Source organism: Cuculus canorus, chromosome 7, assembly GCF_017976375.1.
Source record: "Cuculus canorus isolate bCucCan1 chromosome 7, bCucCan1.pri, whole genome shotgun sequence".
NCBI lineage: Eukaryota > Metazoa > Chordata > Aves > Cuculiformes > Cuculidae > Cuculus > Cuculus canorus.
The window spans coordinates 10,744,449-10,767,360 of record NC_071407.1 but is presented as its reverse complement, the minus strand read 5'-3'; the positions used below and the strand labels follow the sequence as shown (position 1 = coordinate 10,767,360).

Below are 22,912 nucleotides of genomic sequence, written 5' to 3'. Positions count from 1 at the left end.
GCTTAACACTGTTGTTACATTTTCAATTGTTAGTTAAAATACTAAGTCTTATTGGACTGTAGAATTAAAGCATAATATGTATTAATGCTATGTATTAACTAAGATTAATTTAGGTAAATGCTTGATCAAATAGCAGTAATAAAAATGGCACTTTGCAGCCTGAACTGTACTCCAGGATTGATAAAATTGTGACGGGGTATAAGGTCAATTTGTCTTCCCCAGGGCAGTGAGAAACATCTGCTGGGTAAAAATGGTCTATATATCCCAATTTTAAACATCCTGGTAGGATTTAGATTTTTTTTTTAAACTTCAGATGTCTTATGTCCAGTTATGGATATTTCAGTGTCATGTCAATATAACTTAAAATACTGATGGAGCAGTCAAAAGTTATTTAAGTTGTCTTTGCAGTTTTAATGATCATTAAAATATTTGGGCAGCTCACCTCTTCCTCCTTATACTCTTTATTTTATTTTAACCCTTGTGTCATCTCTTATGCCAAGGCTGCCTCCTGTCTTATTAATTTTCTTAAATATCCATATGTTGACCAAAAAAAGGAAACATTTTGAGAAGTTGATCTTAGATATCAAGATAGCCAGGTCTTTAAGTAAGCAACACTGAGGACAGGTGACAGTGCTCAGCACACTTCAAGTTTCGTTTGCCTGCACCAACCTGACTGATGCAGTCCCAGGTCTGGGACGTTGGATGGTGTGTGGTAACCCCGGTGTGTGTCTGGCAGCAGTGTGCTGTGCCCCTGGGTCTGCTGTGTGCATGGGCTGGGTCCAGCTGCAGCCCATGCCTGGGAAGGCTGCTGGTGTCTTGAGTCCCCACAGCCCTGAGACAGACAGATGCTGTTGACAGGGCAGGTCTCGGTAGGCACCTTTTAGCCTGTTCTCGTCCTTGTGAGGGGTTTGTGGGTGCTGTTTGGCTGTTTGGCCCATGGAAGCATGTCTGGAGGGTCCCTGGCAGGAAGGGGACCTGCAGCCTGGCAGGGCAAGTTGGGATACAGGTCTTCTGTGGCAATGCTTTGAGCGCTGCTGTTCTGCTGCCTTCAGGCAACTTTTAAAATCATCACACAAGGATTAATTAATTATACTGGTAAGCTTGTGTGTGCTTCCTAACTGCTTGAGTTAAACTGGGGTATTGGGGTTTACCTGCAGGAACTGGATGAACCAGCAGGAGGTTCAGTGGCCGAGCAGTGGGCTGGAGTGGCCTTGCTGGTTCCAGTGGTGTTCATTGCCATGCTGTGCTTTAGTGTCCTGCTCAGCTTTACATTCTTATCGACAGCACATTAGAAAGTGTTAGAAGCGGTTCTTCCTAGCGCAGCTTAGATTGGAGCACAGTCCTGTTATCTTTATTGCTTGGATTCTGTAAACTACAGAAAAACTTGTTGCTCAATGTGCCCTTCCTAGAGTCTCCTCCTTGCACATGTGAGTGAGAACAAACAGAAGAGAACTCATTCTTTAGGTTTCTTTTCTTTCAAGGGCAAAAGGTTTTTGAAAAATATTTGTAAACATTCCTCTTTTGGCTTTTTGCCTGTTGGGAACACGTGTAGATGCAGGTGAAGCATGAGCCATCCATTTTCGATTTGCTAAACTTCTGTGCGTGCCAGGCCTGGGAGGCTTTGCGAAGTCTTGGTCCCATGTTCTGCTAAAAATGTGATATTAATCAGGTTTGTAAGAATTGTTTTTGAGGAAAAAAAAAAGCAGTAATTTTTGTACTTGTATGGTTATTGTGAGGTTTGCAATATGTAGGTACTGAAGGATTTATTTGTGGACTGTGACTTTCATAGCAATTTTTCCCCCCTGTCCCACAGAAAGGCTTTTCTGATGATTTTTTTTTTTTTTGTTTTGGGCCTGCCCAACATTTTACTTCAGAATCTGTGGGATGCTCAATTATTTTGGTCTTTCAGTCCTTCTTTAAAGCTTGTTAATTTGAGGAGATAACCTCTGTTTGTAAGATTTACAATGCCACAGGATGTTTTTGCTCTGGATGCCAAAATATTACAACACTTTTGAAAGCAAAAATTATAAATAAAAATGAATGCCAGGGAAAGAAAAATGAAGATCTCATTCCAGGTCACTCAAGCGAAATAAGTATATAGTTTGAATATTGACATAAAAAAAAGATTGGGTTGTATTATTTCTCACTTACTTGGTATGAAGTATCTGTAAGAGCTGGATTCATTGCCTATACTGGCAATGAGATGACTAGAAAACCCAAGTGCCGTTTTGCTGCTTGTGGAACAGGTTGAATCATGTGCTTCGTCAGACTAGAGTTCATTCTTGGAAAGGCATTATGTTATTTCCGTGTGAGGAAAACACATTTTTTTTTTTTATTTTGCATTTGTTTCAGTGAACTTCAGCTAAGCTAAAATGCTTAGCGTAACACATCTGAAAATCAACATTAAGCCAAGCAAATATGGCCTGAAATAATCGTTGTTAATAGATAATTGGAGGTAGAAACTTGTAATACTAATGATTTGTTCTAGTTTATAAGAAGTGCCATTTCGGTCCTTTTAAACATAGAATCATAGAATCACCAGGTTGGAAGTGACCCACTGGGTCATCGAGTCCAACCATTCCTAACACTCCCTAAACCATGCCCCTCAGCACCTCGTCCACCCGTCCCTTAAACACCTCCAGGGGAGGTGACTCAACCCCCTCCCTGGGCAGCCTGTTCCAGTGCCCAATGCATACATGATGTACATACAGGATACTTTTCTTAATGTAATGCTTGCATACATAGTCTTCTCTATGATCTACCCATGCTATTAGTATCTTGCTTTTTGTAATTGTATCTTGCTAAAGTTTTAAAATTTTTATTGTATTGATGTTCTAAAGTTTCGTGGTGAGGTTAACAGCTATTTCATTTTTAAATGTATTTTCACCACTTCTTTTTTTTGGTTATAATGTAATTTTTAGTTCTGCTTATAGGTGGTGATGAGTCTGGTTTTAAGGATCTGTATTGCCACTCTGAACAAATGGTTTAAACTAACTTTTAAATTTGCCTTTTTCTGTGTTGCCAGTAACTGTGTGTGAATGGAGGGCTTTGATTATATCTGTTTTCATTGGCTCTGTTCTGTTCAGACTGTGTCCGCAATAAATTTGTGGCAGTTGAATATGAGATTAGTGATTTAAGGCTAAGCATCTTGAGAAATATAAAAAAAATTAAATCCATATTTCCAAAATAAATATTACAGCAATTAAGTGATGCATTTTTATGTTATGGAAAGCTCTAGCAGAGTTATGTCTTTGAAGATATTCACCATGACCTTTATAGTAAAATAATTTAGTTGCTGGGGGGGCGTATAAACTGGGATTCAGTGTACTCTTCGCAGTACAGTTGAACCAGAGGTTGTGTTGTAAGATACTTCCAATACAGAGCGTTGTGCTGCAGTACAAAAGCCATGATGAGAGAAAGGTTAATCACTTAATGGAAAAAAAGAATCTGTGTTTAAATCCCATCTCTGTGTGTGTAATACATACATTTAAATAACAAATATGTATTTAGAATTGTATATAATTCAAATGAAGGGTGCGTATGCACTTAGACCTTACTGGGACATGGAAATACTTCATTTAATCATGATCTACTTCGTAGATTCTAAAACTTGGCCTCAATTTTTCGGATATGTTAAGTGCATCCATGGGTGAGAAGTGCTATAGGACAGAGAAATATTAAATTGCTTTAAATCAAGGCTATTTTAACTTTTCTAACTGCGTATAAACAAAGGTCATTTAAAGAGTCTGAAAAGGGAACATTTAAAAAAAAAATGTTTCACGTAGTCGAAAAGAATCTTGATAGTTTTTTTCTTTTATAAAACAAACATAAGTGCTGTTTTTCCTTAGTAAATCTACTTCTGGAGTCTGTGTAAAGTAGTGGATAAGAGAGAATCTGTTTCTAATATATTCCATGTGCAGAAACAGTGAATAAATTTGATCAAATCTTTAGTCCTTTATAAGCAATTCCTTTTTGAAATATGAACATATCCTGCTGAATTTTCTTTCCCTGCTTGGTGTGGAAGGCATTATCATCATTAGAGTTCAGAATACATGGGTCCTCAATATGTGTGAAATTTTTTAATGCATTGAACAATTGAACATGTAAGTATATTTTCTGGGTTGCTTAGCAACACTCGGGGTTTTTTTGCTTTCAGCAGCCTTCAGTGACATCTTTAGATTGCTCAGATATTTGGCAGAAATAAAATAGTCATTCCAATGTTTGAAACATGAGGAATCACTTAAGTCGACCCTACTTTTTTCACAGCTTATTGTAAAGTTTTGTTTGTATTTAAATATTTCCAAAGATTATATTCTGTGTCCTTGTACGTGTTTGGGAGAATTGAGTGCTAAAATGTGGTCTGTTCCATGCTAAGTATAGTTTTAGGTGACTTAGACGCTGGGAGATGCAAACATTGATTACAGATCTACTATATTAAGTAGAATTAAGTTTATGTTGTAGAAAGCTTTAGGAGATTAACTGAATAATTTTTTTTAATTGGTATATCTATTTGGAATTGTATTTCGTGTGTTTATATGTGGACCAGAATATTGTTATTGATGTTTTGAGCTGAGAATTTGAACCAAGTAAAATGTAAAATATTAAATACGCATTTTTGCTTCTGGGATATCAAGCACATTTACAGGAAAATTGTTCTCCTGTATTAGTGCAGAGCTGGTGTTGGCACTGCCTTCCACTCTAGCTTGAATAGCCAGAAGAGAGTTTGACACTGTTTTTAGTACGTTTTAGTGTCTCATGCTGTCAGCTCCTTTCCGCAGCACCCGACTGACTTACAGGATGCTTTTGGTGTCTCTGTTCCCCACTACCTTCTTTCAATATCGTGCAAATTAAGGTCATGTTCATCCTCCAAGCAGTGGCTTGGGTCTAGCGGGAGCGTGCTGCTGGGCTGAGTGAGGCGTGGGAGGTGCGTGCGGCTGAGTTGAAGGAAAGACTGACTTAGCTGCCCATGCAGGTTAGCCAGACCGGAGTTCTAGCAGAAGGATATAAAGGCCAAGTTTTTCAGACAGATAGGAAAGGTTTTTTGAAGTGGGAAATCCTGGGACCCAAGGGGCGAACAGAGACATGACTAAGAGGATTTTAAAAGTCCAGTAGCTTTGGACGCGTAGAGGAAGGATCTTTCCGCTTGTCGTGTGGCAGCCAGACATGCTGTTCCGAGAGGAGCTGCTCTTGGCGCTTCTCTTCATCTTCTCGTCTGCTCTCTAAAGTTCGTACTGTTTTATGAGAGGAGAGGAGGAGAAACCACTCACCAGCTCTGTTCTGCCTCCTTCCAGCAGTGTGATGAATCAAAATCGATTGAAGCACACTTCGGGATTTTTGCAGCTGGTGCACAGACTCGGTGCTGTTGCCGCTTTGTGCGATTGAGAGTGGGTCAAGGCCAGGCATGAGGAGCTGGGAACCCACAGGGGCAGATGAACGTTCGGCTTTCTTTGCTCTTCTCCTACTCTGCCCTTTCAGACAGTGCAGAGCTTTGGTGAACTCTTGTAAATTAATGTAGGATTTGGTGTAAATACTTTTCTCCTTGCCTTCTTTCCATGTGCTGTGCTGAGTAGGGAGATCTGGTGTGTGTATCAGAAGAGAGCTACTCCAGTTAATTGGATCTGCTTTACTGGAATGGAGGTGGTAGTAAGACAGTTGGGTCTAATGCCTTCTCTCTTCACAGTGGTAAAGTCCATTCAGATGCCTCAGTGCATACTGACTTCCGTGTTAAAAGGTTTAATTTGCAGGACCATGATAGGAGCTGCTGGTGGTGGGTCAGTCATCACTGGTTCCCATTGCTCTACTCTCAAGTGAAAAGCAGCAACTATAAAATATATTTTCTAATCTTCTAGATAACGCTAGATGGTTTAGGATTATATCTAACCAGTTTTGGGTACAGCTCGTTATTTGCTTTTTAAGGTTTTAGTATTGTGCTGTTTGACCATTTGTTTTAGTACCTTGCAAGTTATTTTAAAATAACGTAGAGAACATACATATTTTTAAGGCAGATCAATTTTACCTGGTAGTGTCATGGTAGTGGAAAATTTATAGACTGAGTCTCTTTTTCTGAAACACTTAAGTCCATAGTGTTTAGCATTATGTTGTAATTTATCCTCTTCTATAATTTTAATAATCAAAAGATTAAGAATACATTCTTAATGTATAAGTAATTTTATATTCTGCAAAGGAGTTTAGTTAGCATCAGCAGAAGTTAAAACATCACAGTCTTTTCTAAAATAGAAAAATCTTTCGTTGTGGTCTCTTGTGATTCCCAAATAACGTAACTTTCCCAGACTTTCTGTTCTTGGGCTCTGTCTCTTTAGTTCAGGTTCAGAAACACAGAGGCAATTTACATTTTAGGTAGCTCATCAGTTAAACCTTGTTGAGTTTAAGTGGATAGTATTCCAACATTTTTGAGTACAGAAAAAGTGTTGAAGAGGCTTGCTTAGGATGAAAACAACTTTTTGGTCGAGTTATTGTGTAACTTCAAGTTCAATTTTTCAAATGTCCTCTAATGACTTTAGGACTTTCTTCTGTAAATGGCAGTTACTGCCCCAGATGGACCACAGCCCCAAACTAGCATGTTACTGGCTGCTTTTGCTCAAATACAGACTGGTTTGTGACTTTCTGGCAGGAACTAGTTAATTACTGCGAAGTAGAGGTTGGCAGCTGACTGAGCATCCACACTGAATACATTAGAGACCAGTGCCTGAGCTCTCTCCCTGATGCTGTTTCTCTGGCAATGCAAGCACAGTTTTCTTTTTTGGAGAAACCTCTAATCTGTGATCGTGGTCTCATGCAGGCACAGTTAGAGCTGGTAAACATTTCTCTGTGACAGCTTAGGCAACAGAAGCCAACTTGTGTTTTTTTCTAGAACAAATGTTTCTTCTGACACTTCAAGTTTGGTCATTATTTTTCAGCAAGTTACAGAAATTATTCATATCATTTTCTGCAAATTGGTTTTGCCAAGGTTGTGGTCTTATAGTAGCCAAGCTGTCTCGTGATTTTAGGGTAGAAACTTACAGAGCTGAAAAGTATTTTATGGTTAAAGTCAGTTGGGCTGTAACAGGAAACCTGAATTCAACCAAAATCAAAATAAAAGAAAAAATGCAAACAGGAAATGCTGCTTTTCTTGGCAGTCTTAATAATGGCTTATGAACTCTGGAAATGGAGTAGGCCATCCAAGCTTTCTCCTCTAATTCTAGATTATTTTTCTTTACTATGCATGATCGAGATTTGCAGAGAATTTCAGAATCTCCTGAGCTTTTCTTGACTTTTATCCTGGCTATTGCAGTGTTATTTCCTCTGTTAAGACAGCTTTGGGAGCTTTGCTGCGTCTATGGAAAGAGAATAATTTATAGATGTACATGCTTGCAGAAAAATCTACTAGTCTCCATGCAACTTAATTATTTTAGTAGTTTTTAGTAATGTGCCAAAAAAAAGGAAACAATAGCTAAATTCTGGTTTTAAAGGAACAGCTGAAATAGTTGAATTTCACTAGTAAAAACACCATGAAGGAAGAAGCTCAAAAGCATAAATAGGTGATAAAGCCATTGTTTGCACAGTGTCGAGAACACAATAATGTCATGTTTATCCCAAGAACAGGCAGTAGAAGAAATTGTTTTTATCAGATAATGGAGCTGTATGAAGCATGAAGATTGACATGCATCTGATATATTCTACTTATGCTGTTGCATGCAGTTGATGGTTGCACTTCTGTAATATCTTGTGCTCAAGAATAAGTAGTTGATGGTATGTGTTGTCTTTAGAATGTAGCCAAATAAATAAATTGTGTATGTTAATTTTTTTTTTGTTAGACTATCTGGACTATCTGTATTTCAGTATTCAGAATCTTGGGTTTGTGCTTTTGTGCATATGTGGATTTTAGGGTTTTTTTAAACTGTAAAAGTAGACTTGATGTAGATCAGTCCAGAGTCTCCGCTAACTGGGAAACTGAGAAAATTCCTAGAGATTATTTGTGACTCTAGGAAGACCCAGTTAAATAAAGTCAATAGTAGGAGGCTTTGCTTGATACACAACATGCGTGGTAGGGCTACATGTGCTGCTTTTCAGGACTGGGCATAATGTAGTTGCCTGCTTCTTACTCTAAGTGGACACTTCTGCTGATTCCACTTCCAGGAAGATATTTCTGAACTTCAAGTGCTTGCTTTCTGCTGTGCCCATTGCGTCAGCAGCGTGACAGCAGAGCTGAGCATCTGCTCTGCTGCCAGAGTTCTCTGTGGTAAGCTGTCCTTATCCTTTCTCAATGCCTTTCTGGTTTAAGATCACTGAATGAGGGCTCCTTTAAGTTTGCAAGAGCTATTTGTTATGCAAATACTTCATGTCTGGAAGTGGAAGTTTCCAGTATGATAAATTTGCAAGAAAGCACTGCTAGTATAACTTAAAGTATTATTATCCTTCTTTCCTCTTCACATGCAGTCTTTTGCAGCCTTGAGGGACTGTTTACTCTGCTTAAAGACTCGTGAAACATGAACTTTCCAAACATCCAGCTGAGGAGCTAGAGCAGCAAGTCCTCAGTTTTCCCTTTCTGCCTAGTTTTAAAGTTAATCCCTTTTAACTGATTGAAAAATGCATTTTTTTTTCCTGTTAGCTGATTTGCACTGCATGAAGCTGTAGTTCACGTTGTTGAACATCTTGCCATCTATATTACAGTGGAAAAGGAATGTTGGGAATCTTCTGTGGACAAGTTTTTGCTGCAGAGCTTTGTGTCCTTTCTTTGGTGAAGAGCAAAGGCTGTAACTGCTTGTTACATTTTACTGTTCCTTAGTACTAGACATTTTCTGATGCGAGGACTCAGTGCTCTCCTTTCTGTCTTGGAAAAAAAATTAAAATAGTAAAAATAATAGGATTGGTAATTTTAAGTAAGGTAATATCCTTACATTTCCCTTTTTTCAGTTGGTGGCACACCCCTACTTTCTGTCCTTTTCTCCAGTATGGCATAGTGGCATTAATACTCTGGGCTTTGCATAGTTCTTGCAAACCTGTGAGAGTACTGACCTCGCTTTCTCTGTCGTCAGTCACTGTGTGTGAACATGAAAGCTGAAATAGAGCCGAAGAGCTCAGTATATTAAGGAGACATAATTAAAGAGAGTGGTCAATGGAGGTTTTTGTTTTGGGTTTTTTTTTCTTAAGTTACAAGAGGAAGAAGCATGAGACAGTACAGTTAGCTTGCATAAGTTCCCAGAAGTGTAAATTGGACCTAACGTGAAAGACTTCTGTTGTGAGGGTGTCATGGTTTAACCCCAGGCAGCAAGCAAGCACCGTGCAGCTGCTTGCTCACAGCTCTCTCATTTCCCTCCCCACTGGGATAGGGAGGAGAACAGGGAAGAAAAAGTGAAACTTGTGCGTTGAGATATAGACAGTTTAATAGGAGACCAAAAAGGAGGTAGTAGGAAAAATAATACACTATACAAAACAAGTGACACACAATGCAATTGCTCTCCACCTAATCACCAATGCTCATCTCATCCCCAACAGCGATCTGCCCCCACGGTCAGCCTCCTAGTTTATATATTGAGCATGACTCTGTGTGATATGGAATATCCCTTTGGCCAGCTTGGGTCAGTTGTCCTGTCTGTGTCCCCTCCTAGATTCTTGTGCACCTCCCTGCTGGCAGAGCATGGAAAGCTGAAAAGTCCTTGAGTTAGTATAAGCACTACTTAGCAACAGCTGAAAGCATCCGTGTGTTATCTACATAATTCTCATACTAAATCCAAAACATAGCACTATACCAGCTAGTAGGGTGAAACCTTAATCTTTCCAGCCACAACCAGGACAAAGGGCTTGATAAAGAATAGAGGAAGTAATGGAGGACTTAAAATTAAGTTTTTTCTGTGATGGTGATACTTGACTGTATGCCTTACAATTTGGGGTTGAAATTGTGTGGCTTGAAATAGTCATCAGAAGGAAAGTGAGACTGAGTGTGTCTACCTCTTAGGTAAACTATACACTTTTTAATGGGGTTTTTATATTCCTGCTATTCGTTGCTTGTAATTTCTTTTTTTAATTACTCTCTTAATACAGACTTTGGTGGAGAGTGAAAACATAAAGCAATTTTTAACTCCATCTGTTTAGGAACTAGAGCAAGGTATTGTTATTTAAAAAAAAAAAATCAACTACGAAATTGTGTTTAGAGGAGACAGTAGCCGAATCTGAGCACATAAGGAGTATTGACTGATCTGTACTCTAAGGTGGTGGTGTGGTGTTCTTTCACTGAAATAAAAACCTGACATCCCCTGGGCCGTCAAGTGGCAAAGGTGTCATTGTGGTTTTACTGTCCAGCAGAACTGAGTACTTGAAGTTTGGCTTATCGTTAATTCTGTTGAACATAAAGTGCTAAGCTGATTCCTTTTTGGCTGAAGAAACTACTGATGGCCAATGCAAACAAGCATATAGTAATTTTTTTTATTGACGGGTAATGTCTCCTTCACAGAAGCCTGACTCCAGTACATGCTTACGTCTGAGAGTGCTGACTTAGAGCTACTTTACCCTGTTCTCAAGTGGACTGTATTTCTTAAGAAAGTTTTCAGTTCGAAGACCCTTGTCTGTTTAAAACAAAACTGTTGTTGAATTAGAAATTACGCATTCATAGTGTGTTGTTTTTTCCCCATATCAGCTGCAGAGATGATTATTGTAAATTAAAAATAACTTATTTCTGTACTCGAACTGAAAATAATTTATATGTATATGCTATCTTGTCTTTTACATTGTATAAATCAAACACAGTTAGGTGTTTCTCAAGAGCAAATGTGGCTCCATAAGTAAAGGAGTCTTTTTTCTTGTATTGCATACCTGTATCATTCCCAACTAGAACTACTCTCAAGAACCATCGCTTTTAGTATTCCCAGATTACATCTATTTGTGCTTCTTTTTTGAAAGTCTTTTGGGTAATATATTTCCTTTTGCCAGGCTTACTTGATATTTATGTTTTAGGCTATATTTTTCTTGGCCTATTTTAAAGTAACTTTATCAATACTTATATGCCTGTTAAATAAAACCATAGTTTCCTGTAGTTAACAATCTAACATTATCTGCTGTCATAGCAATCTGATCTTTACACGTTCCTGGATAACACTTGTTGATGTTTTTTGTCCAACAACTGTCTGTGGTTTTGGTTTATTCAATACGAAGTCCTCAGAGTGATGTTATGCTCCTTCATTATAACATGTCTTAATTAAGAATTTCGTACTAGGTCAACTCAGCTTTAACTGTTAGATCTGAATGTGTGCATTAATTATTTCAGTTAATTATAACTACTCCAGAAACACAAATTGGCAGGTAATGGGCCAAAACCCAAAGTTTTAAAGGAGACTTGACTTTTCTCATTGGTTCACAGGCGTTCTTTCCTTATTAGTGAGACTTCCATGGTGACTGTTTAGGCTTTGTGCAGGCATGAAACACCCGGACAATATTTATAAAAACTGAGTAATTTTGCAAGTAAATGTTGAGTGATGTTACGCAATGTTTAGTCTCTAGTGCTTTATACTGATAGGTGGTAACATTGCCCTGTGTGTAGTGATAAAGAATTGCAATTTTTGTATTGGTCACCCCATTACTTAAACTGCTCTAATTTGAAAGACTCGTGAGCCGTATCGATTATTATGCGATGTATTGTAGGTTGTCCTTAAGTACTTCTCATAGAGGTGTAGGATGGCATGCTGTGTGAGTAAAGAGGTGCTTGCCACAGGGATTCAGACTAAGCTTTTTCCTTTAGTATTGCATGTGCATATAGAAGAAAATGTGAATATAGACTTGTGGGGGCACTGTTCTGGTGTTGGGATATGCTAAATGCTTGCTACGATGCTCGCTGTTTCATGCTCGAGATGTGCCTTGTGCTGATCAGCAGGCACCTAGAAATGGCAGCTTGAAGTACTAGGTCATGTTCAAGGTCACTTATAAATGTGCATTATGATGTATTAAACTTTCTGCTACAGGTTAGGTTTTGATTAACTTATTTATCCTGTGTACAAGTTATTTTATTACTGTGTCAACACTGAAAAAGGAATCGATACTTTATGTAACACACCAGAAAACATATTGACATGAACTTTTACTGAAAGGTTCCGAGTTGAATAATACTGAGCAGAAATGGTAAAAAATTATTCCTAAAACAAGCATTATGTTAAATAGCTAACATCTTGCTACTTAATACTGGTTTTGGTTGCAAAAATACAGTGTTTTTTGAGCTAAAACTCCCACACAAGAACTGGAGACAGAAGCAGGCCAAATATTAGTTCCTTACTCTTTATCGTTTGTTTTTCTAGATTTTGGCAGAAATTGCACATTCTTTGTTTTAATTTTTCACTTCCCCACACTTGACATTTTATATCCTTTAAGTTTACAAGTTTCTTTTCAGTTTATTTTGCATGAGCTTAAAGGGTTTTGGTATCGTACCAGTTCTTCTAAGCAGGATTTTTGAGTCTTAAAAGTGGAAGAGAGTAACCTTGAGTATTTCTGAAATTAAAGTTCCTGGATAAATGAGTTGCATGACTCAAAATTATGGTTGTCTAACCACAAAACAATGTATCCTGGTTTATTTGTGGTCATTAATTTAGCTTAAGCATTTCCTGTGCTGTATCACGAGGTTGTGTAAATGCAGTTTTGTAGAATTTCTCTGGCTTGTGTATTTCTTGAAAACAGTTTTAGAAATAGCTTTGTGTCCATAAAAATACAAATTAGCTAGTAGAGGGTTAGGTATTGGTCTTCAAGACCATACACTGTAGGCAATGGTTTCTTTGTGTGTGAAAAGAGGAGTCTTACAGTTTGAGAAGCGTGTTTGGGTCTGTTTGTGCAGGGCACGTAACTTAAAAACAACTCTTCACTTCCTGTCCGTTTCTGAAATGCCTTGAACAGTTTAATAAAGCTTGTATAAAAGGTTCATCAGTCCACAAAGGCTGGCTTTCAAATTTTGTTGCATGTGCTTATGAGTGATGTTTATTTAGAACTAGTCCGATAGCCATAGCAGTTTGTGTATTTGCTTTGACTGCTCAAACCCATTAGAGGTTTCAGTCGTCTGCAGGATTGCTTCCTGAATACTGAAAAGCGAAAATGAAGTTTTTTCACATTTTAAGTGTAACAGTTCAACAGCGTTGCCAAGATTTTGCAGTCTCTTGGGAGCATTTCAGCTACCCTATGGTAAGACTGTGCCTCTGTGGGGTGGAGATCACAAGGAGTCTTAGGCTTAATAGATCTGGTTGTCTAAAGACCAGCATGTTAAAAGGGTTGGGGTGAGGAAGCTTTGTACATCTCCCATTGAGCCAGAATACATAATTTGGAAACCAAGAGAAAGGGACTCGGGCATGTTTGTATACATGGAAGTGTGGCCTGAAAATACGTGTGGAGTTTGATGGTTGACTTGCAAAGTTGTTTGTAGTCTTTATTCCTATGGTATGTACATATATTTTTATTTGTTCAAGTACTGCAAAATCTGCATCCTTGACTAGTTTTTTTTCTTTCTTGATCAGCCTAGATTTGTGAGGAATCCCCATGTGCAAATGGCTAACTACCTAGATCAGTGCTTTGAGGTGAATGGGGCACTTAAAACTTATCCATACGTGGTGTTAGTGATGTGTGCTTGCAGTATGTCTGTGTGGTCTTTCTGAGGGACAAGTTTCAATAGCGTTGAGATATTTTGGTATATATCTTTGCATGTTCTGCCAGATAAGGTTTTGTTTTGGTTTTCAATCTTAAGGTGACTAACAGTATCTTTCCTTTGACCCTCTGTAATACATGGCATGAGCTCATCTTCATAATACTTGGAACTGTCATGCATTCTTGGGAGGTACTTGGATCAAAGCAATCTGGAAAAGCTTATGGATTTATAGCACCTAGGACTGTAAAGCACTTAACTGAGAAGTCCTCAATGAAATGTTAATGAGTATGTTGCTTTGCTGTTTACTTATATAAAAGCAGAATTTCAAGTTATATGCCACCCTTACAGTTAGCGTGACAAGAATGTTTATGTATTCTGAGACAGTAGTTAGTAAACTGAATACAATGTGCAACTGGTTAGTTTTTTCCCCAATGAAAAAGATTTATCTCTGTCTTTCAGCTCTACTCACTGCAGAGAAAGTAATTTGTAGTTTATTTCCTAGTTATTGATGGAAAAATGACTAGAAGTAGTTGAAATTGTGGCCCACCTGAAGTTCACAAGGATTTGCTACCGCTCTGCAAATGTTTTATAGAAGATTTCTTTGAAAAACATGTTGGTAAGAAAGATACTCTACCAGTACAAGTGCAGAATTTCTTGTGGGGCTGCATCTTTTTGTTGAGAAGAAGGCTTTCTCCTAGTGCCAATTTAGAGCACTTTTTAATGGATGCATGTATCTGCTATGTCTCAGTCCAGTATTGTTTGTATCCATAGTGTTGCCTTAGTGATGAAGCAAGTAGGATTTCCCAAATGGAGTAATTTAACTTAGAAGAGGAAACTAATATAATTGTTTTAATTTATTTGTGTCTATCTCTCTAAAATCAGACAGCTGTCCTCTTTTCTGTTAAACAGTCTACAACACTAAAGTAAAAGCTAATAAATTATGCTTAACAGCAAATGCAGTCCATTTGTAACATAGCATGATTTGAGCTAGTATGGATGCTAGGGTCGTGACAAAATTTTACCACTGCAATGTAAACTAGTACAGGCTTTTGTCTTGCTGTAGACTGCATCTAGACATCCTAATTATACAACATGACATTCTTTCTTCACTCTTTGTGTATGTTTGTGTGTTCTTGTTTATACGCATACACATAAACATAATCACTTAATGCTTTGTCAGCTGTATATGGCAGTTATGTATTTTAATATGGGAACTGTTCATAAGAAAAAAAAAATCACGTGGATGTTGAAAATGTGGACATAACAGCTGTGAAAATAAAACTTCTTCACCTTTACCAGAAGGCTCTAGACTTCTGTTTGTGCTTTGATCTTCTTACCTAAACAATTACTTCATTTCCTTAGTTTCTTAAAAGCAGAAAGATCTTGGTATTGTGAGTAAACTTTAGTTTGAAGTAAATTACGTTGCCGTGGTTTTGTGCCGATACATAATTTGAATTCCTTGCCTAGATAATGTATGGGAAAGTGGATGGCAAGTTAGCGTACACTTTGTGGTTACACATAGCTCTGAATTTGATGTACAGGAAAGTTTGTCATTTCTCCTACCTCTGCCCTTTGGGTAGATCCATCCCACTCTCTGTTTTACACAACTACTTTGCAGCTTCCACACTGGATTGATTTGGTCTATGTTTTGCGATGTACAGAACTAATTATATTTATTGTTGAATCAGGTGAATTTGTTTTATTCGAGTGTTAGGTAGATTACAGTGACCTCTAAGAATGTGGCACATAGGAACAATTTTTTTTCCTGTCTTTAAAGCTGTGAACACTATGAGTGGATACATACAATGCATTGCTGCAAATTGGGCTACATGTTAAAATGTGATTTTTATCTTCTTTGTTAGTGTAAAGTTTTGTATTTTCTCTTTTAATTAACTAAATATGAAAACATAACTGAGCTATAAGCTAGTACGTAGTAGCAAAGGACAAAAAGTTAATATCCTACACATTTCTTGGTTTAGCAGATTTAAGTACATACGTAAGCACTGGGCAAAGTGTTGAAGTATCTAGGTGGGTTTACGTTTTTCTGCATGTAAACTTAGACTATTCTTTCATGCAGGAGGAGTAAAAGATAAAGAAAGGGTCGGATTTAATTTTAGCAAATGGCCTGAGCAACAATTGATATCATGTGGTCACCGCTTCAGTAGTAGTGTAACGCATAAATTTGATATAGAAGAGTGATTTTGTCTTACCCTGAACTGGAAATCAGTTATTTTTGAGTTTAAGAGCCCTCTTCTAGAATTCCTTGGTAATCGCATAGCATATATGCCAAAATTAGAATATACTAAAAATAAGTCTTAATTGGATTTAGTTAATACTTGAAATATGAGTGAAGGCATTTTATTTAATTAAATAAAATTCATTAAAATTCTGAATTTTATAGGCTTGTAATATACCTATTTTATCATTAATATGCTTATTTTCATGGTAACATTTACGCATAGTGCAATAGGTACTGAACACTTGACCTAAGTACTAAATACTTTGTAAGGAGCCTGAGGATGTGAAGCAAAAAGAATAAAAGGATCTGTAAATGGTAGCTGGGAAGGAATTTACATCTGAGGTATTCTATCAGTTTTCAAATTGATTAACACAAAACAGAAAAAGGCAGACATTCAGAATGCTCAGGTTAACAGGGAACAAAAAAGTGTTAAGCAGCCCGGATATGTGCATTTGTGAGTGTGGTCTTTTTATTTGTATGAGGTGTTTCAGCTGTGTAGGTGTGTGAAAATAGGAACTCAGATGCCTAGAAAAGGATTTATAACATGTATCCTTTAAAAACTCTGAGGCTGTTGGCTTTTTATTCTGATAAAGAGACAGAAATGAAGGGAAAGTGATTTTTGGACAGAAAAAGGTTTTGTGGTTTGTTGTCCAAATACGGGAGTATGCGTCCAGGAAGCTGGAGAGTGTCGGGTTGGTTGGCTTTTAGAAAAGGGATCTCTCGATTCCAAATGTTTTTTGTGCTTGTCCGTATGTATTTGCAGAATCTTGTTCAGCATAATGGTTCCAGATATGTGGTGTCTTGTTACTGTTTGAAAAGTCTTTCTTTTCCTTGTAGCTCAGCATGTAACCTGCATTGCAACAGACTTAAACTGGTTTCCTGTATAAAGCTTTGTCTTTGACTTAATCTTGGCTTCTCTTCTGTAACTCCACATCTGTGAATGACTCATAATAAGCGGGGCAATCAGAAAAATATTGTGTACATTTTTATCCAAATCTGAAGGGGTTTTGTTTCTAATTTTTTTATAGTCTTGCTATATTCTTCCCTCCTATGTAATGAATCATATGGTATCTGTACACATACCTGACATGAAAAGTGGTTGTGCATTGAGAGAAAGTTGAATGCTAAATAGATAGAAGAAATATCCTGGCCATCAATCTGCTGAGAGCAGAGCTTTTGGTATTTGGCAGTTATCCTGTCAGCCCCTGGGGCATGTCTGATACTATGATTTTTCTTTTCTCGTGTAAACAGCAAGTTCTGTTAGATGGATACTCTTCCTCAGGGGCAGAATTGCATCTGTTGGGCACTGGCAGCAAGAGAGGTTCTGCCTCCGGAGGCTCTCAAGGGTTTTTTGTTTGGTTGGGGTTTTTTTGAGTGTTCACAGCATCCACTGACTCAAGAAGGCAGCCCCGCTGCAGAGCTTTTTAGAAAAATGCCAAGCTTTACATATCTTACTTCTCTTACCCTTACGTGAATCTTTTGACTCATTTCCAGATGTGTGACATCATCAGGTAGGCTCAATCAGCTGTCCTGTCCCTTCCAGAGTGTTTTTGGTGGCTAAGATGCAGGGAAGATGAAAAATGCTAGAGACTAAAAGATGTATTCTTGTCTTCCATCTTTTGCTCCCACCAAGTACTTCCTAGGTGAAAAACAGTCCCTAAATTCAGCCTAAGTTTAAGTGCATGTCAGTTCATACAACAATAACAATAAGGGAGTCAACTGAGGCAGGCAAGACGAAAGTATGGCTGGAATGGCTTAACCCTACCACATTGTTTTGATCTCTTCCCTTGTGTTAGGGAATAAGCATATAGTAATGGAATAGTCAGTTGCTGGTATAAATAGCTGTTCATTGCTGTGGTGAGTATTTTGTAACAGCAGTAGGTCCTATGGGATATTTGCGAGACTTTCCTACAGCTACCAGAGCAGCCCTTCTCCAGCTGTCTCCTCCAAAATGACCTTTCTTTGGATCATGGGTCAGGGGAATAGATATTATCTAGGTTGTGTTTAATGTGGGAGAGCACTCTTGCTGACTTCGTGGCTGGCTGCTGACTGCTTCAGTCGTTTTTGTTGCCTACAAAGGATTTGAAACAAATTACTACAACATGAAATTTGTTTCTGGCCAGCCTGTCACTTTGACCACAGGTTCCAAAATTTCCTGAAAAACTAAAATGCAGAAAGGCCTGTTTGAGGGAGGGGAGACAATTAACTAAGTCCTTGAATAAAACAAGAACAGTTAACCCATCCCATCTTTCCTTGGCACATCTTAGTGCAGGTGACATTTCTTGGCATGTGACACCACTTTGCATCTTCTGGAGGGCAGCTTTGCCAAAGAGTGTAGGAAGACTGAGGTCATACGTACTTTACTCTTACATGTTTAGATAGCAAAAATATTTTGTGAACATTAGAATAAGTCATTATTCTTCCTTTTCACTACTGGATCCAATATATTCTCGAAAAATGTTTTTCTCAAGACTGAGGGGAAATATTGGGGTGGGCTAGAGTACCTGAATGTACACAATACAACAACCAGACTTCACTCCTGCTAATAGCCATGGATCTTAATAAAGCTGTCTCATTGTAAGTGACAGTTTGATACTTTCTCTTTTTAAAAAGTGATTATCGGTAGCACAGATAGTTTTCTAATGTAAGAGAAACTAGAAATAGGTTGTTAACTCTGCTACTACAGTATTTAGATGCTGGAAAGCTGCCTTCATCCATTGATTAAAATGAAAGAAAAATATTGCATCTGCTGATAATAATCTAGGGATCTCTAAGTGAAAACTACCAGAAGTTACATGTGTTCATGAAAAGAAGCCTCTTCACAAGGCAAAGAAAACCTCAGTTTGTCCACATCAAGTATGTCCTCTAACTTTGTATAGCATATCCTGAACTTCAACAGTTATTTAAGTTCTGGTGCTAATACAAGCGTTAGTTAAAAATGATCAGTTTTAAATTTTAAATCTAAGAATGCTTAAAATAGAGCACCAACTCTTCTTCTTATTTCAGAAAAATACCCAGCATCTTCTATGACCTGTAGTCCTCTAGCTGGGATGTTCTATGCTGAATTATTTCTTCCTTTAAATTCTTATCTCCTTTCCTACAGCCTAGCAGCCAGCTACACTTTCTGCATGGATATCTCTTTTTAATTTTTACAGAACAGTTAAAATGCTTGCAAATTTGAAACGACATCTTTGCATTAGCTTGAGATTCCTTATGCTTCAAGGAAGATCTTAAGATTTTTTTTGTTGGGTGAGTCCTTTTCAGACTTCAGTTGAATTTTTATTAGCTAAGGAATTTCTAGGAAGCCTTTCGCTCTCAGAAGCAGGGCCATTGATTTAATGTCAGTCATGGAACTTAAGAATTCAGAAGGGGGTTTCTTGAAGAAAAGTGTAGGATATATGGTGACTTCAGCAACTATTCTAAGGGAAGAGAGGCTTTGTCAAAATTTAGGTTCAAACCAGTGAGAAAAAGAAAGGTAAGAACAGGCTCTAGAAATGCTAACGTCAAACTAAAGAAGTTGGTAAAATTTTGGATGAAGGAAAAGGAAGGTGAATTGAACTGCACAGTATTGGGATGGACTGCAAGTAATATTTTTTTTGCTTTATTGCCTCTTCCTGATCTATTACTGCTGTTCTATCATAACAATCCTAATCAAGCTACTAAAGGGAAAATATTATTGCTGGGATTCCCATATACAAGGAAAGAAAAAGTAATAGAGATGTCAGCGTGTTTGGGATTTTAATAGCAAGCAAGTGTCAGTCTGAGGCAGCTAATAGAGTAGTTTTAATCAGGTAAATATAGTGCTGACAGCTAATCCATCTTCCTGGCTTCATTCTTAAGAGTAGCTGGCAGGAAGCGAAGTGTTTGCTTCATTATCTTCATTAAAATGCAGAATCTTGTGCCATGTGCTCGACTGCACTCCACATCACATAAGGAAGTGTTCTGTGGTTGTGTGGATGAGCTAGACCCATGTGTGCCTTTGAAAGGAGAGATTTTTAACAAGGAAAAAGGGGCTCCCAGAACAACCCCAACTTCACAGTCTGCTTTCAAGCTGTGACTTGGCTATAAAAATAAATAAATAAACAGACTTTGTGCAGAAACTTGGCAGACAGCTTCTTCCCTAGAGATAAATTTGTCTTACGAAATTAGAAAAATGTGTTGATATATATCTAAAATTTACAGTTGTTATGTATTAAATTATTGGTTCTGGATGGACTTTTACGGTTAGGCAATTCTGAAAATATTGATATAGGGGGAAAAATTGACAAGGCAAGTAGCCTTCAGTGTAACTCAATTCTCCCTCCTGCCCCGATGCTATTAGTCATCAAATCCATGGAGTCCTTAAGGAAACCTCTAGGAATATTTGTTCAAAATCAGTGTCTTTGGTCTTTAGAGTGTATATTGTTTTCTTTCTTGCATTCTTTCTTGGCAGTGTATGCAGAGGTAGTGGGAATAAGCATAGTCTAAGCTTCTCCCTTTTCTCTGAGTTGTACTTTGTTCATCACAGATGATAGATGGCTGAGGCTTTATGAATTTTTGTTGTAGCATGGTTTTAGTTATTTGCCAACAATCTTAATTTTAATGTAGCATGCAGGGGAAAAAAGGTTACTGAAAAGCAAATCTTCTGAAGATTTGAATATTCCAGTGTAGTCTTCATGATTCTGAGAGTAAATGTGGGCTTAAGGGGAGAATTAAGGCTATGAACGTCTTACCTCTGTGTTTACATGTGCATTCAGATGGCATTGGCTTTGATACAAGAAACATCATCCAGCCAGCAAGCAGTCCAAAAAAACCACAAGAGACTCTGGACTTCCAGGGGACATGTAGACACTGTATTTCAATAGCAGGGTTGAAAGTATCCTGCATTCTATCTTTTTGCCCAGATTTAGTTATGTCTGTCAGAAGTTATAGCACATCTGGCCTCTTTATGGATACCTTAGTAGCTTGCGTATCAAGTTCCTCTTAACAGAAGGAGATACAGTGGAACCCACCCAAAAATGTCCTGATATTTAACTGTCTTGTCATTTACTGAGCATGCTGCAATTCTTCCAATTCTTCTTTGGCTGCTCTACCAGAGGAAGAATACTCACATGTAAACTTCTTAAAGTTGGTATCCTGGAAATCTTTTTGTCTACGTTGTTTTTAATTTTTTTCTTAACTTGTTAATTAAAGGTGATGCTCCTGGTTTCGTCTTCAGTCCAAGAGTCCTTTTGTCACAGAATATTTAGATATTGGTTAATTTTTATAGTATTACAGGTATCGTGTAGGTCCTGACTTAACAAAGCATGGCACATGGACAGGTATATTTTTCTTTTTCTTGATTGTTGAGTGTGTGAGTAATTTCTTGATTTTTTGGGGTTTTGTCTCCCTTCGCAATCTGCAACCCCCCCCCCCCCCTTCTGATATCTCCAGTTGATGTTGTAGTTGTACTCCGATCTATCTGTGCTGAGCATCCTCAAAATCTGAAGGTTGCTTTATATATGAATCAAAGAAAGTTGAAATGCCTTTTTTTCATTCATTTGCTCTGGAAAATTTGGTCATATTTATGAAACCACTTGAGGCCCTAAGACAGTAAGGGTGATAGGTGTTACAGGTTACTTCATAAAATTTATTGCAGTAAATAATAAAGTGAGAATAATATGTAGTTGTCGTGTTATTGATAAGCCAACTGAAAAATGTTCCTTATGCAAATTTATTTTTTTTTTTAGGCCTTTATGCCTTTTTCCTAAGCCTTTTCATTTCAGCTGTGTTGTCTCTCAAACTTCTTAGTTTCTAAACTGAAAACTTCAATTGAGGCTAGCTTTGTAACTACAGGAAAAATGAGAAATTGTTTTGTTTGGATTTCAGTAAATTCAACTTAAGCTCAGTTTTTTTCTTTAAGAATATGTGCTCTATCTTTTTGTTCCTAAAGGCATATTTTCAGCAATTTGGCTTAACCCTGTGGCTTATTGGGGTGGAATTCTTTATTTTGGCTTGATATATGCACGCTTTCAGAGTATGTATGGGTTAGTGTCTGACTTTGTGCACTGGAAACATAATCCTTTTGTCAGGTGGTGTTTCTGGTACAATGAAAAACTCTGGAGGGTTTTTTTCGTGTATGATAACCAGTTTGGTAACTTCTGACCAACAGCTCAGGCTTTCAATATGAATATCTGTCCTTTTCATTAAAAAAAAAAACAAACAAAAAAGGTAATTGAAAAACAACAGAGCTATGTAGCTTGCATGTTTCTATGGCAGTTTCAGAAAAAAAACTAGTTACCATAAGGATAATCTCAAGTGTTTTGTGTTCTTTCTCATTCAGAGGATAGGAGAGGTAGAGGATAATTGATTACTTATGTTCAGATACATTATTCTACAGTTTCTCAAAATCCTGTTCTTGTTTATTTGTCTTGTTAAAATTAAAATAATATCTAGTTATCTCTCTTGTTAAGGAGTGTTTTGGTGCAAGGAATGATAGTTTTTTGTTTCATCATATCTGAAACCTAAAAAGCAGAACAAACTTTTTTGTTCCTATAAATGTAGTCATTCAGTGCAGATTGAAGAAGAAGCTTTGATACTAATCAACAAAAAGGCAAATTCACAACTATATATTACATTGTGTTTACAAGAGTTTAGACAATGAGACAAAGCTGATGAGACATCAACACAAAATTACAGTAATTCATCTAAACAAGACTTAATCAGTGTATCTCGGGTTCAGTTACTGTAAAATATGGCCCGTATTATAATTTTTTTTTAATAATTAAAATAACATTCAAAGTAAAAGTTCAGATTATTTTTTCCATGTGAACTTAGAAATTACAGTTGGGCTTTTTTTATGATTTATAGGCAAGTGGTGTACTTCATGGGTACCATAATAGTTAACACCTGTTTCAACTGTTTCATATTTGTATTGGATGGAACTTCAGCAATCCAATATATCTTTAAAAGCTAAAACCTGATATAAAATATTTCATGGTATGGAAGAAATTATAATAAACAGAGTACAACTTAAAATATAAAACGCTTATTATGCACATTTACATAGTCTTTCGTCTCTGTTTCTGAAACCAATGTTACCATTT

The 22,912-nt window shown here is 37.4% G+C and overlaps 1 protein-coding gene across 1 annotated transcript in view; it reads left to right on the top strand.

Moving 5' to 3' along the window:
- The window catches only part of BICC1 (BicC family RNA binding protein 1), a 98,779-nt gene that overhangs the window by 9,298 nt on the left and 66,569 nt on the right, over nt 1-22,912 (top strand). The window lies entirely within an intron of this gene.